The 15,471-nt window shown below is 42.9% G+C and overlaps 1 long non-coding RNA gene across 1 annotated transcript in view; it reads right to left on the reverse strand.

The window, feature by feature from the left end:
• LOC123479823 (uncharacterized) overlaps nt 1–14,383 on the reverse strand; it is a 116,038-nt gene extending 101,655 nt beyond the window's left edge. The window contains exon 1 of the long non-coding RNA XR_006655578.2: nt 14,190–14,383. This is a non-coding gene — a long non-coding RNA (uncharacterized lncRNA). The remainder of the gene's footprint in view (nt 1–14,189) is intronic.
• Between the last annotated feature and the right edge of the window lie 1,088 nt (nt 14,384–15,471).

The following is a 15,471-nucleotide window of genomic DNA, read 5'->3' on the forward strand; positions in this document are numbered from 1 at the left end:
AATCTGTTGTCAATCACATGTCTTATGTTCTGAAAAACTCACTGCACGCTGTAAGAGGGTTAGAGTGTGAAAGATGGATAATATCTTAATGCCATGACGAAAATACTCTGATCTTACAGCCTCCCTGAAAGGTCTCAGGACCCCAGGTCCCTCGACCCCCCTAGGAAAACCACCGCTTTAGAGTCACACCTGGTGTGTGACAATGAACACAACCCTGAGTGTGAGTGTGTGTATGAGAGAGAGAATGTGTGTGCATGTGTGTGTGTACAAACTGAAGCTAAAACAAATGCAAGCTGAGAATTCAGAAGCTTCTTTAACATTGCTCTGAGGAAAACCAGTTTCTAAGTCTTCATGTCTCTTCACTTCACTTTTTACCCTAATAGAGAGCATTGTGCTAATTTGCCCAGCAGTTCTGCTAAGACATCCCCATCTCCCGTGCTCCTTGGCTACATTCTGTCCGTGCCCTAAGTGTCCTTGTCTGCCAGTTAACCTGGCACTTGAGTCCGCTGCAAGCAAAATCAGAGAAGCAGCCCAGCAGATTAGATGCAGGTCTGTTGCTTAAAAAAAAAAGATTTAGAATGGCTGGGATGAGGGCACCCAAGACGTTTTCATTGTTATTTTTCCTGATAACTCAATGCCAGCTTATTCATTGTTTATTCCAAACACACTGTTCTCATCCCACAGTGACCACTGATAATACTCGGTTCACAAATCAGCCACGGAGACCTGAGCCGTCCGTCCCTCCATAAAACACAGGGAAAGGGGGAGGGGGGATACATTCAGCCTCCAGAACTCTAAAAGCTGCAGACATGCTCTCTCAGATAACCAAGACAGCACTTCTCAGACCCTCTGACGGAAAAGGTTTTGAAAATGAAAAGATTTTGAAAATGAATACATTTTAGACCAAACATTTGGGGAGATATTGTAGTTTACAAAAAATACTTTCCTCTCTGTATACATAATTGAGGCTCTCCCTGTGTTCCAAGCACTGTTCTGGGTTTTTGTTATCTTAGCACAAAGAGCACCCAACTGAAGAATCCATCTCTCTGGGGTCTGTCTGTGGGCTGCATCTAACTAGCCGTGTGTCCCAGACAAATCCCCTAACCCTCTGCAATCCCAAATTCCCACAGAGGTAGAAATGGGGAGGTGGGGGGAGCTGTAAAACAAATGAACTCTAATGACTTTTCTGTTCTAAAATTCTATGATCCTAAGCTTGGTGACAACCTACAAGTTCATAAGCAAAGGAAAAGACATTTTTAGGTGTGTGAGGAAGAATGTGGAGCACATTTCTCTTACAATGGAGCATAAGATCCAGGGCTCTTTCAAACGGGGTGGGTGCCCACCAGTGAAATAGAGGTGTTGGCAGACGATGCATGCACCATCTAGAAATGCCCCTGGAGCCTCAGCCCCCAACTCCACAGTATGGCTGCTTCCCAAGGACTCTGCCCTTTGCTGTTCAGCATCTCGTTATTCCCAGTGCTCCAGCAGGAACACACACAGCCCCCACGATGCCGAGCATATGGCCTGGCTCAAGAAGTGCTCCCCTGCGCAGAGAAATAGGACATGTCACAGAGACAAAAACACCTGGTGGCAACCAAGATTCTCAATGGAATTACCCTTGAAATGTGAGCACGGCTAATGGTAAGCCTTCAGCTACACACAAAAATGGTAGTAGCCCAGACCATATTCCCCTGAATGGCACTCCCCCCACCCAGTTCTGCCACATGCTCACATGAAACATCAAAGTGCTTGCAGCTCACACTGAATAATGAATATGCCCACGGCAGCCTATCACCAAGCCTTCAGCAGTCCGCCTGGGGAACTGGGAGAGATGTTAGGGGTTTGCAGGCCAAGCACAAAATAGATGAGCTTGAATTAATAATTTGCTTATTTCTACACAAGTGCTTCAAAATAAAGTGTAAACTGAATAAGGTGATAACAGAGCAGGGGAGGGAGGAAAAAAGCCTTCCTTTTGCAAACCGCTGATACTTCAATTTCAACCTCTCTGGCCAGCCTGCAGGTGATTTGCAAACGGGCCCTCCCTGTGTCGTCCTGTGGAAATGTCTTCAGGAAGAGCCAGAAACAAACGGGAAACAATTTCATGGGGCTGCGGGAAAAAGAGAAATTAAACCTCTTGTTTAAGCTGATTTCTTCAGAGCACTGTTTCCTAAAATCGTGCCCCATGGACCTCTGAATCTGAATCCCCTGAGCATTCCTTGGGAATCCCAGAGAAGTTTCAAATATTGTTTATCCAAGGCCACCTCAGCTCTTTCCTACATTGACACAAAAAACCAGCCATCCTGTTTTTGCCAACCACAGCTACGTACTCACCTCAGAAGCCATGTTGTTTGACTACCACTTTTGAGCACATTTGCCCCTGGACGTTGGTGCCTAAAATGTAGACCCATTCCGCCTTGGGTTTTTAACCATTGTCTCCCTTACACCACGATCAGGCATCGGTAGAAGAATGACAGCAATGTGTATTTGAATTCAGCCCCAGGTCTTACCCTACCCAATGTACCTGGGCATTCTTCTGCGGTCTGAGGACATGAATATGTATACACACACTCACTCACTCACTCACTCACATATACACACATCCAGAAACAAGTTTAAACTCAAAATATTGGAAAAACTGCATCCTACACAAACCTGAAAGGAGGAACAAGCTGTAGATGTCTCCTATTTCCAGTTCCCTTGGGAGAGTCCTCTGTGAACAGTGCGGGGCAGTCTGAGAACCCTCTCTCCTGTGGGTAGTGTGTGGAGCCACACCGGCCACCCCATGTAAGGTCAGAAAATTGCCCCCTTTGCACATGCTTTTCCTCAGCAAAAGCACTTCCTCTCCTTGCCTCCCCAACACCTCACCTTCTCACTCTTACACGGCTAGCCCTCTGTAAACCTTCCTGATTTCTAAGATTGGGCTTGGCTCCCTTTACACATGTGCCCATAGCACTTCCCCACTCCAGATCAAAACTCCCTAATAATTTGTATATAGTTTCACTGAAATATGAACTATAACACAGGAGCTCTATCTTCTTGAGTTCTGCATCCCCACACTCTGTTCTTTGGCTGGAATATAGTAGGAACAAACTATTAGTTGAATGAATGAGTGAACAAATGAACACACTTAGACCAATCTGAGTTTTTGTTTTCTTATCAGTTGAATGTCAGCTGACATTCAATATTATATTAGTTTCAGGTGTACAGCATAGCGGTTGAACATTTATATAATTTATTGAAGTAATCCCTCTGATAAATCCAGTACCCTCCTAACACCATACATTGTTATTACAATATTATTAACTGTACTCTCTATGTATTCTGTACTTTCCATCCCCATGACAATTTTGTAACTACCAGTTTGTACTTCTTAATACCTTCACCTTTTTCATCGAGTCCCCCAACCTCCCTCCCCTCTGGCAACCATTAACTTGTTTTCTTTGTCTATGAGTCTGTTTCTGTTTTGTTTGTGTATTTATTTTGTTCTTTAGGTTCCACATATAAGTGAAATCATATGGTATTTGTCTTTCTCTTATTTCACTTAGATTGTACCATCTTGGTTCATCCATGCTGTTTGTATAGCCAAGTAATACTCCATTGTATATATGTACCACTTCTTCATCCCATCACCTACTGAATGGCACTTAGGTTGCTGCCATATCTTGGGTATTCTAAATAATACTGCAATGAACATACGGGTCCATATGTCTTTTCAAATTAGTGTTTTGAATTTCTTTGGAGAAATATCCAAAAATAGAATTGCTGGGTCACAAGGCAGTTCTATTTTTAATTTTTTGAGGAACCTCCATACTGCTTTCCACAGTGGCTGCACCAATTTGCAATCCTACCAACAATGCACGAGGGTTCCCTTTTCTCCACATCCTTGTCCTCACCAGCACTTGTTGTTTGTGGATCTATTGACGATGGCCAATCTGACAGGTGTGAGGTGATGCCCCACTGTGGCTTTAATTTGCATTTCTCTGATGACTAGTGACATTGAGCATCTTTTTGTAGTTTATTGGCCATCTGTGTGTCCTCTTTGGAAAAGTCTCTATTCAGGTCCTCTCCCTACTTTTTAATTGGATTGGGTTTTGTTTTGTTTTTTTGGTGTTGAGTTGAATCAGTTCTTTATAAATTTTGGATATTTACCCCTTATGGGATGTATCATTGATGAAAATCTTCTCCCAGTTGGTAGGCTGTCTCTTTGTTTTGTTGATGGCTTCCTTTGCTATGCAAAATCATTTTAGTTTGATATAATCCCAATTGTTTATTTTTTTCTCTTGTTCCCCTTGCCTGAGGAGATATAACAGACAAAATATTACTAAGAGAAATGTCAGAGAGTTTACTGCCCATGTTTTCTTCTAGGAGTTTTGTGGCTTTGGGTTTTACATTTAAGTCTTCCATCCATTTTGAGTCTAGACCAGTCTAAATTGTTACCCAGAGGAAGGAAGGAGAGGCAAGCACAGAAAATAAAGATTATGGATATAGAGATTAGTGGTAGGATGTTATGTGTCCTACATCTGGGTTACTGGTTTACATCCAAACTTGATAGGTGACATATGAAAACTAAAATCAGTGCATGCCTATTTGGTCATGGGCATTAATACTACTTTCAGAGGCCAATATCCAAAGCCAGTAAAAATGGAAAAATCACTATTGTCCATTTTAATTATCAATATCCTCCAAGACATAAAAGATTGTGTCTAACAGTAGAGGCTAGCAATCATCTTTCCTCTAGAAATAGACTGAGCATCTCTTGACAATTACATTCCACAAAAAAAAAAAAAAAACAGAACAAAAATATGTCCCTGAGGATCATCTTACCCTGCCTTTTATCTTCCACGAAGAGGCCCAGGTCAGGAAGAAAGTGAGGACGACAGCCTAGCAAGGCCAGTCCTCCACTGGATCCGCTGCTTCGGGCTAGTAAATGAGGAGAGAGAGAAACGTGGAGAGTTGCCAAGCATGGCACTGGCAAACATCACATCCACTTTCATTGCTTGGCCAGGACCCAGCCACACAACCTTACCAAATTGTGAAAGGGCTGGAAAAGTTATCTAATGCTGTGCCAGAAGGAAAAAAAGTGGTTCTTGGTAAGCATTAGTATTCGCTGCCCAGAGATTTCCTCACATCTGCTGTTGTTCTGACCAACCGCGCTCTAAGCCCTTCTCCACACCCCAGACAGAATAGAAAAAATTCCGACCACAATTTCCAGTTTAGGACCTTTCAATGGCCACCATTTCTCTTAGGACAAACACTGAAATCCTTCCCATGGTGCATCAGTCAGGGTTTGGTTAGACAAGAAGAACCACCATGATAAAGAAAGGGATTTATTATGGGGTAGATTTATTTATTAAAGGGATTTATTATTATTACACAGTTGTGGGAGCTGATGGGGCAGCTGCCTATGTTGGCCAGTGCCTCTGCATCCAGTTCTGAGCCTGAAGTTATCATAGACCAACCAGACTGCTGATTTGAAACCAGCTGGGTGTGGACAAGAGCCACGACAAATTGGAGCCCAATGAGAATGAACTGGGCAACGGAAATAGTGAAGGCACATGGAACCCACGTCCATCTCTCACCACCTCCAACCTCAACTTTAGCCGTGGAGCTACACTTGCACCTAGCCCTGGACTCGAAGAAGCTGAAGGAAGCGATCTGGGGGGAGCATTAGATCCAGGTGCTGCCCCACACTAACGAGGTTTGCTGGCAGACCAAGGACAGCATGCATGAGCTGCCACATAGAGCCATATGCCAATCTTCAGAGCATAAAACGTATGAGTGATGCTTCACTTCTACCCTCCAAAGCTCCCACAAAATGTCCCTTGTGACCTGTACTAACACAGAACCATACAGGGAGTGGGATTTCTGGGAAACGTGATACAGCTTCACTGTCCAAAACTATGTATGGTGGATACATAGTCCAAAACCACCAGGTATGGTCTTAGGATCCAGCATGGTCTGGCCCCTGACTACTTCTCCATCCTTGTCTGAGTGAATTTCTCCCCTTTTCTATTTTTTAAAGGACACCCACCCAGAAGTATTCCCTTGACCGAGATCTTTAAAATACACAGTACCCTTTTAATTGCATGTTCAAAGTCTAGCTTTAGAACTAGACTACAAGCTCCAAGAGGGCAGGGACCAAGTGCACAGTATACACTACCACATCCCAGTCCAGAGCATGCAGTATGGTACATGGAAGGCACGCAATAGACACCTGATGAAGGCACATCAATTGGTGTATCAATGGACCTCTTCTTAGGTAGGACAAAGCCATGCAGGACTGACATTTACCCAGCTTTATTTTCAAAGACTCTCTAAAGCAGGAAAGACAGATACTTGGATGAGAATTTATTCCAATGTCTGATATTCATTTTCATTATACCTCACCTAAATCTTTAGTGCCTTTAAAACTACCCAATGAAGTTCCTATTTAAGAGATACAGGCCACTAAATTATTATATATGAGCACCAAGAAAGACAAGGAATTTTCTCTTTGGGAGATTTATTAGAAATAGTACACAGATAACATTTCTACATTATATTAGAGCCACCTGCCCAAAAGCAGGAAGATGGTTTCTATGACCCTTTAGGGAAATTCCCGTTCAACGAGCCTATCAAAGTTATTTTACTAGCACAGCCGTGTACGATTAATCATCTTTGTGAATTCTTAATTGCCATGGTCAGACAACCCCCAGAGAGTAATCACACACTGTGGCAGAATTCACGTTCCTTTCTCATTCTTCCATGATGAAATAGAAAGCAGGAAGAGCAGTAGTTCACTACCATTTGCTCATTAATTCACTCAAGAAATAATTATGGGTGTTTCCTGTAGGGTAGGTGCTAGGGACAGAAAGATGGCTAAAGAAATTCAGAATCTAGTCAGAAGAAAGGCAAGTAAACGGGCACAGTTGGTTTTTCTTTAGAGGTATTTGAAGACAAGCAGCTGCTATTTAAAAAAAATTGACCAAAAAATATCACAGGAAGTACCCAGTAAATATTAGCTAAGTGTCAGGCACTGATGTAAGCACATTACACAAATTAACACATTTATTCCCCATAACGAAACTCTGAGGTAGGTACGTTTATTATTCCCTATTTTAACAGATGAGAAATTTGAGCCACAGAGAGGCTAAGGAAGTTGCCAAGGCCACACAGCAGGTCTCCAGAGCCCACTGCTCTACCACAGTGCTATCTCACCTCAACCTGTCCTCCCACTCCCTTCCGTAGCCCCTCCGTAACTGTTAGGCCCAATGATTATGAATACAGTTTTTAGAGGTTTAATGATTAATTTTTACAATATAATGTTATTAGCATTTTATTATAATAAAAATGACATTTAAAATCAATAGAGCGATCAAATTCATCAACTCTTTTTTTTAATGAATAGAAATACCTACCTGGTTGCAAAAGATGAATACAAATTACTGCCCAGAAGGAACCCTGGCCTTTGACCACATCTCATCCTGTGTCTGTGCTTCTCCCTTTACATAGGACTGACCCACTCAGGTCACGATTTGCAGGGTGAAGGCAGCAGAGGGTCATCCCACAACACGACACTAAGGCCGTGTCTGCTCTTGTCCTTCCCTCCTGGGTTTCCTCAGCAGTGTCTGTGGAAAAACTAGCTGGCCTCAGCTCAGTCCCAGATGGAAGGGGGACAGAGCTTACACAAAATGTGATGTTTTCCAGTCTATAGGGAGATGTAAAGAGGCATATAAATCATTTCTGTTTGATTTCACATTGAATGGATCAGGACCAGCACGCAGAATCCTCTCACAGTGGTTCTATTACAGAATCAAGCACATCCCCCACCCCCGGTCCAGCTCCAGTTCGTCCACAGTGAAGGCTGTGGGAGCCCACTGGAGCAGCAGGAAAGGCCTCTTAGACAAGGCTGAGCTTGAAGAATATGATGTGCTGAATCTGTTGGAGAATCGACATAGTTCCCTGTGACTGGAGGATAGAAAGAGTGAGCAGAAGAGATGGTGAGGAGGAGATGGGGTGTCCTAGAGATGGCCTAAAAACACACAGGCCTTAGAGACTAATGGAGGCTTGACTCTGAAGGCTGTGGAGCGTTGCTGGGGAATTCAGAGCCAGGAAGAGCACACTGGCTGTGGCAGGACGGAGGCAAGGTGAGAAGTCCTTTCCCCAGAGCTTGGGTGGTGACCTTGCTTTGGGGAAAGAGCCCTGCCTACTTATAGTTGAGGTTCTCCATGGCCCCTCATGTTAATAAATCAAAATTAAAGAAAAGAAGGGGGGAAAGTTCAGTTTTTTTCCTTTTCTTTATATATGATCATAGAACATATAAAAACCTAACTCAGGTTCAAATACTGACAGCAAAACTCAGTGAAATTCATTTCCAAAAGAGGCGCTCCAGGGAAAGACTGATGAGAAGCTGAGAGCTAGCGGTGAGAAATGAAGAGTCTTTCCAAACTTTTTTACAAAGGGGGAGGTAATAGTCTTGAAAGGGAGTTCAACTGATGGCAAGAAAGCATCAGAAATGCTTAAGCAACCATTGGGGACTGACTTTAAAATAGGGGTTGGAGGACACAGAAAGTTGCCCTCAGGACCACAGCCTGTCGTCTTCGTGGTGGCATGCCGTAGACACCACGGGAGTAGAGTGCATGGATCAGGAGCAGCTGATGATCCTTTGTCTCATAACATTTGATCAGAGGAGAAGTTTTTATGATACTTTATAGTACATAGTAGTTAAATTGAACAAATATTATGACCACAATAAAACACATTCTTATCACTGGAACATAAATCAGTAATTGCTACATTGTGAGGGAGTTTCCCTGCACAAGTCCAGAGAGGCTGCTAGCATCAACTGGGGGAGAAGTTTAAAGGCAAAGCCATAGCATCCAATATCATTTAAAATCAAAACACCACAAAATTAAAACCTGTTCCCTCCAGGGCTTTAATGTTGCTTTTCAACCCTTGTACAAAAAGCTTTACACTCTCCAGTCGATCATCAAAAAGCCACCTACATAAAACCTATTAATAAGGACTCCAATGGAGAGACTTGCCATAAAATCAGGAATGCTTTGGAGCTCAGTGGAGATTCACTCCTGCCACACACAGCTTGGCAGCAACAGCTCCACTCGATCCCAGCACACATGTTTCCAATTACAACCCGTAGATTTCTATCAGAGTTCAAATTAATACTGCTAGCGTGGGAGAAACTCTTTGAGGGGGAATGTCTACAGCTCATGTAGTTGGACTTCTCAGGAAGAAAGCTGTACCACCTCCCACATGGCCTATCCAAGGACGGGGAAAGTGTTGAGACCCTGGTAAAGGGAAATTTACCTTTAAAAAGTGTTTTGCAACTTTGGTTTAAGTTAAGTTATCACACCTTCTTGAATAGTGAAATCAAAGTTGCATCTAATTATAATCCAACAAGTACTTCTTAGTAGTACTTATAGTTCTAAGTATAAATATCTAGTATATATAGTAGAGTACCTATAGGATAGTATGTAGTATAAGTAGTACCTACAGACTCTTTCAAATACAGCAAGCTCTGAACATTTAAAACAACCTCAAATGTCCAATGTTCTGCTCTTTCCAGGGCTTAAGGTGGTCAGAAAAAGGCAGTGTGGAAGGCAGTTTGGGAAACTTCTCAGGAAAATGGGCTCAGAGAGCATTGTCCTTTTTGATTTAGAGGTTATGATTTTATAAGTTTTCTCCCTTTTAAAAAAAATCTCATTTTATGGAATGATTCAAGACTAGAGTAATTTTTGAGTAGGATTATACAAATTCAAAGCAATATACTGTCCCACCGAAAATGAAAACTACTAATTTGCTCTATAAATTTCCTGTTTTTTACACTAGCAAATACTGAGCCCTTAGCATGTACCAGCCACTGTGCCAAGAGATTACTCAACTGTCACAGACCCAGTAAGGGAAGTATTATTACCCTCCATTCCATAACTGAAGAAACTGAGGCTCAGGCAGTTTAACTAAGTTGCCCGATGTGACACAGCTAATGAGGAACAGTGGTAGGATTCGAACTCAACACTGTCTGGAAGTTTATTGCTATGATATAGTGCCACCCCATCAGGAATAACAATAGGAGCCTTGGCCAGTGTGGCTCAGTTTGTTGGACCGTTGTCCCAGAGATTGAATCGTTAAGGGTTCGATCCCTGGTTGGGGCACTCTGCTTTTTCACCAATCTCTGCGATTATATAAGGCATGTATTTCTGGGGGAGAAAGGACTTACTGCTTTTGCAATAAATATGTATAAACAAAGAAGTGTGCAAATGTGATCACTTTGCCTTCCATTGCACTTTCTAAAACCTGACACAGAGATCATAACCAATGTTTTCTTGCGCTCCAGATAACCGCTGTATTTACTATACACACCTGTAAGGGCCTTATCTTACTTAAGCTTTTATAAGTCTGTCTTTTTGTCACAAAAGAATACAAGGTATTGTTTCTAATATGCACAAGCAGGAATATGAATCAGTTCTCAAGTTTGAAATTTGCTATGTACATAAGTTGTAATAAGCTCAGCCTCATCCACGCAAAAGGGGTAGTAGGCACAAGCAAAGTCAAAATGCTCTCCTCAGATGGCTAACGATTCACCTTCAACACAAGTGCAAAGAAAATAGCACTTACTCAGTACCATTTTTCAGGTGCTACCCAGTTGCAGTAGTCCCCCCCAACACAGAGTTAACAATATATAAAACATTTCCACTGCCCCAAATTAATGCAGAAAGAAGTTTAAAAATTCTCGGGGCAACCTGCGAGAACTCAAATCAACCTTGTAAGAGTGCCTGTCTCTGGTTTTATACTAATTGTCGCGTAAATTAACACAAAAGCACAGCCCCATCAGCAAGGAAAATGAAGGTTTCTTCACAGACCATCAGCACAGTCGCCCCAGAAGCCTAAATAACATCATGCCTGATTTTTTAGACAATAAAATGCCAAAGTTTTTCTTTTGCTGTCAGCGGATGATGAATACATGTGGTACCGATTATTTAATACCACTAGACCACCAGGGAAGAAGATTTAGGTGAACTGCGGCAGAACTATGCCATTTATTTTTATTACCATGCATTAAAAATTACGTTTACAGATAATTGTTTTTCTCCTTCCAATAAAGCAAGATAAAAAAAAATCCAGAAGAATATTTAATAATACCGGACCACCAGGGAGGAATTTTAAAAGTTGATTTTTTTTATTGAAAAATTAGATTTGCTTTTTTAAAATTTCCAATTATTTTTAAGTGCAATTTGTGAAGAAATTATTTTAAACTAAAGCAGTATGAATTTTTTGCTGGGGGAGTGTCTCAGAGATTAAGTTACTTCCTTACAAGGGTAATTACCTAATCAAATCACCCCTCGGAACCATCCGTTTTAAAATACCTGTGTAACTGACTGTGTGTTTCACAATTCTGTTCCACCACATACATTCTCATGATTTTTACTAGAGTCAGATTTCCTAAAATCCCAAGATAAAATAAACACTTGATTTTTTCACAATAATGTCGTACTAGATTGGGAAATTGTTCTATTTACCAGTTTCTTTTAAAATGAGAAGGAGAAGTAAAAGGAGGAGCAGTAGGGGCAGCAAAGTGAGAGAAGAAAAGGACAAAAAGGAAGGAAAACAAGAGGAAAAAAAATCCAAAGAAAATTCAATTAGGCTTCACACAATAGTTGCAATGATAATCTCTCCTAACTTCAGCTCGCACATTTACAATTCGGAGAGGCCTGAGCTGTTTCCCTCTCCTCCTCTCCCTCCTTCCCTGTCTCTGTCTCTGTCTGTCTCTCTCTCCACACCTCCCACCCCTCCATGCCCCCACCAAAGTGCAGAGCCCTACAATTAAAGGGGACCATAGAAGGTCTTCTACACTCATTACCCTCCATCGATATCAGAATACCCTCCCAGCATCCCTCTCACAGATGCCAGCCTATCACCTCTGTTCGCTGATTTGCCCAAAGGTGAGTCAGACACGCCCTGAAGTAAGAGAATTCCTGTCCCCGTAACTCTCACTCGGAGTGCCGCCACTGCTGTGTGCAGGAACTGAAAGAAAGAGCAGTTCTCCAGATAGCCTTGCAAATCTATCACCTAACCCAAACCACCCCGGCAAAATTATGAACTGCTCTGTTTTTTACTAACTGCATGTAACAAAAGCAACCTGTTTTCTGAACTAAAATAAGTGAGGGGGGGAGAGGATAGCCCCCCGCCTCCTGCCCCCACCCACAGACACACACACCTCAAGTCTGGTTTTCCAAAAGGAAAGGCCTTCCTAACTGGTTCTCAGGATAAAAACAGAGACCAAGGCCAAACCCAGGCAAAATTATGAAATCATTCCAGTCTTCGGCTCCTCCCACTTCCTCTTCAATTTGTAGATTAAGGTGTTAATTCCATCACAATAGTTTGTGATAAAATATGCTAAAATTATTACATAAGTCTGTCAAAGATTAATTCACAGGACCCCATTTTCTGTGGAGTTTGTGCCCCGACACCGAGCCCTTTCCCGTGATGACGCTCAGGACATATTTCCTCTGTGAACTACCAACATGCCCTCATGTAAACCAGAACACTGATCCCAGTGCCAAGAGCTGTGTTTGTCTTGGGAGGCCAACGGTGTTTACCTACAGCATGGGACAACTTCAGATCCCACAGTGACTCTGCGGTAACCATATGGTCTCGGTATAGGTTCCTTTGATTTCTGGACCAGGCTTTGCTACACTGTAAAGTTAGCTTGCTATGCACAGGGTGGCTGGAGACGGGTCTGGTTAGGGTTGATCAGAATTGAACTTGTTCTCGAAGTGTTCAGGCCCCAGGCCATGGGAGCAGCATGTGACTGTGACCAGGCCCCAGGAAGACTTCTGCAAACGGCCCCTCCCACAGGGCCTTGACCACAAGGACCTTCTCCTGACTTCAAAGTGCTTAGTCTTCTCTGTTGCCATAAATCCAAAAATAATCTGCCTCGTTATTACTTCTCCCTTTCAAGGAAATTGCTTGCCCTTCTACCCCACTAAGCCATTGTGTTTTTCTGGAACACATGCCTGCAGACTCCACTCCTCTGTTTCCCAGATGCACAGGCCCAGGAGCTCTGTGTGCCTCCCACTGAAGGTTCAGAGGAGGAGTAGAGGGATCAAATGCAAACCTGATCTTGTCATCTCCCAGCTTAAAACACTTCTGCGGCTCCCTGTTGCCCACTGGGCAATGGCAAACTCTCTTCTTTGGCTTACAAGGCCAGCCTGTTTGGCCTTTTGCCCTCTCCTGCCTCAGTGCCTCACACAACGAATCTTTCAAGTACTTGGACTTCCAGGGTCTCAATGACCTCTGAACTTTTGCAGGTGCAGTTTCCTTGCCAGGCCACCATTAAGAGTTTCTCCTCACTTTAATCAGCAAAGTAACATGAGAACCTTGACAAAGGTAGAGCTCAAAGAAGGAAGTGGGTAACTGTTGGAGGGAGCATTTTATGTCTGGAACAAATGCCCTCCGATTTTTGTATTTGTGAGACTTCATTACCAAAAAAAAAAAAGCCAACATAGGAAGAGGGTTTCAGATTGTCAATGTCATGCATGCTCAAAGGACAGGAAGGTCGCTGTGACTGATCAGGGACAGTGTTTGCTCCCTTGGCCACCTAACTATGATCACATAGACCCAGGGAGATGAAGGTGGTTAGCAGAGAATAGATGGCGGTTAAGGAGCATGCTGGCGGTTAAATACAGCTCATCCTTACTTTCTGGGGGCATCTGAAGCTGCTGAGTGGCTTCCCCTAGCAGGTTGGGGTGGGGAGGGGGGTGGGCTCAAAAAAGGTATCACATCAGTGGACAAAGATATTCTGGATCTGCTGGTATGCTGCTGGGTGTCAGGTTCTAGTATCGCTGTGTGAATGTGTGGGCCACACACAATTCCCTATACTCAGGTTGGCACATTTTTTCATCTAGCTCACCACAGCGTACCCTGTTAGAACGTAGGCCACTGAACTGGAAATCAACTACAATTGAAGTAGTATAGTAATAAAGCTACTCCAATATTAACAAAAACCAATATGCCTCACATTTGAATGACGCCTCCCGTTTCAAAAGACTTTTGCAAACATCTTATTTGAAGATGTAACCATGCTTCACAATGCTACTGTGGAAACAATATGGGAATATCTTATTCCCATATCGGAGAGGAGAAAACTGAGGCTCTGGAAGAATAAACGACTGGCTGAAGGCTACATAACTCACCAGTGGAGTCAGTTTTCGATGTTCATGTCTTCACATCAGGCCCCATGCTCTTTCTGCTGTGCTTCGCTGATTTCACCAGGACTGAACTCAACAGCAAAGCAATCGAGGAGAAGCTCAATTCTCAGACCGGGACCCAAACTCGGTTCAACAAATGTTTACTCCGCTTCCACTCTGTACCTGTGCAAGGCGACATCCCAAACATCTCTAAAAGATCATGAGGCAGTCAACTGTCCAGGCTACTGTTTTCTTAAAACGAAATATATTATGCCAAAACAGTTATAAAAATTGGGTCTATTTAAATGTTCAGAGTTAACAAATGAATGTACTGAAATGACATACACACAATTACTGTGACTGGATATAAATAACTCACTTGGAAATAACGTCCAAGTCCAAATAAAAGCCCTTGGTCAGAGCAAGACCTTCCTGGCCTTGGGACAGGCCCTGTGTGTCAGGAAATGCCTAATTTACTTGAGAATTTTCAGACTCTAAAGTGGACTTTAGACAAATAGATAGGACATCAGAGAACTTTGATTAAATTCCCAAACTGCCTAATATGCGCAATTAATACATCCAAGGGAGACTGGGAAAGAGCACTGACTAGGAGTGCAGACACACAGGTTCTGGACCCAGCTGCCCTGCCCTGGCTGGGAAGCCACGATGAAGCCCCTCAACTGCCCACCCGTGGGTGGACTGTTTGTGAAATGCTTACAGTTTCATGTCCTATGATTTGAGTGCCCATCCCTAGAGAAGCTCCTTCCTGGTCCATGAACTAAAACTAATGATCACTTCAGGCAAGGACTACAAAACTACATGAGGGAAAAAAGAATGTGCAATCACCAAAACAAACAAGCTCTGACTTTGGAGACCAAACCACCCTCCAAAAATGGCAAATGGCAGTAAATCGGAGGCTCACTGCACCCAAAAGGGCATTTTGTTTTACACGGTAATTGGGACCATTGTGAATCTTTATCCACATGCATGCACAGAAATTTTCAAAGCAAACATTCTTTGGAAATAAAAACAGCAGGCCTAGATGTCATCATTTTTCCTGGGCTGATAGCAGCTCAGATGACTGCATTCTGTATGGGCCCCCGTGGGGGCCTTAAGAAATTTTCTTAATTGGCCCAAGGATGCTAATCAAGCCTAGAGGGTTAGAGTCATGAGCTGGTGTGCTGACTGCTGTGTTTGTTTTAAATCAGACCGCCTACTTGGTGTGAGGCTGAACCCTGTTATTAAATCCCCTTTTGTTCTGTGTGTACCCCCATCAATCTTATCTCAC

Source organism: Desmodus rotundus, chromosome 2, assembly GCF_022682495.2.
Source record: "Desmodus rotundus isolate HL8 chromosome 2, HLdesRot8A.1, whole genome shotgun sequence".
In the NCBI taxonomy this organism is placed as follows: Eukaryota; Metazoa; Chordata; class Mammalia; order Chiroptera; family Phyllostomidae; genus Desmodus; species Desmodus rotundus.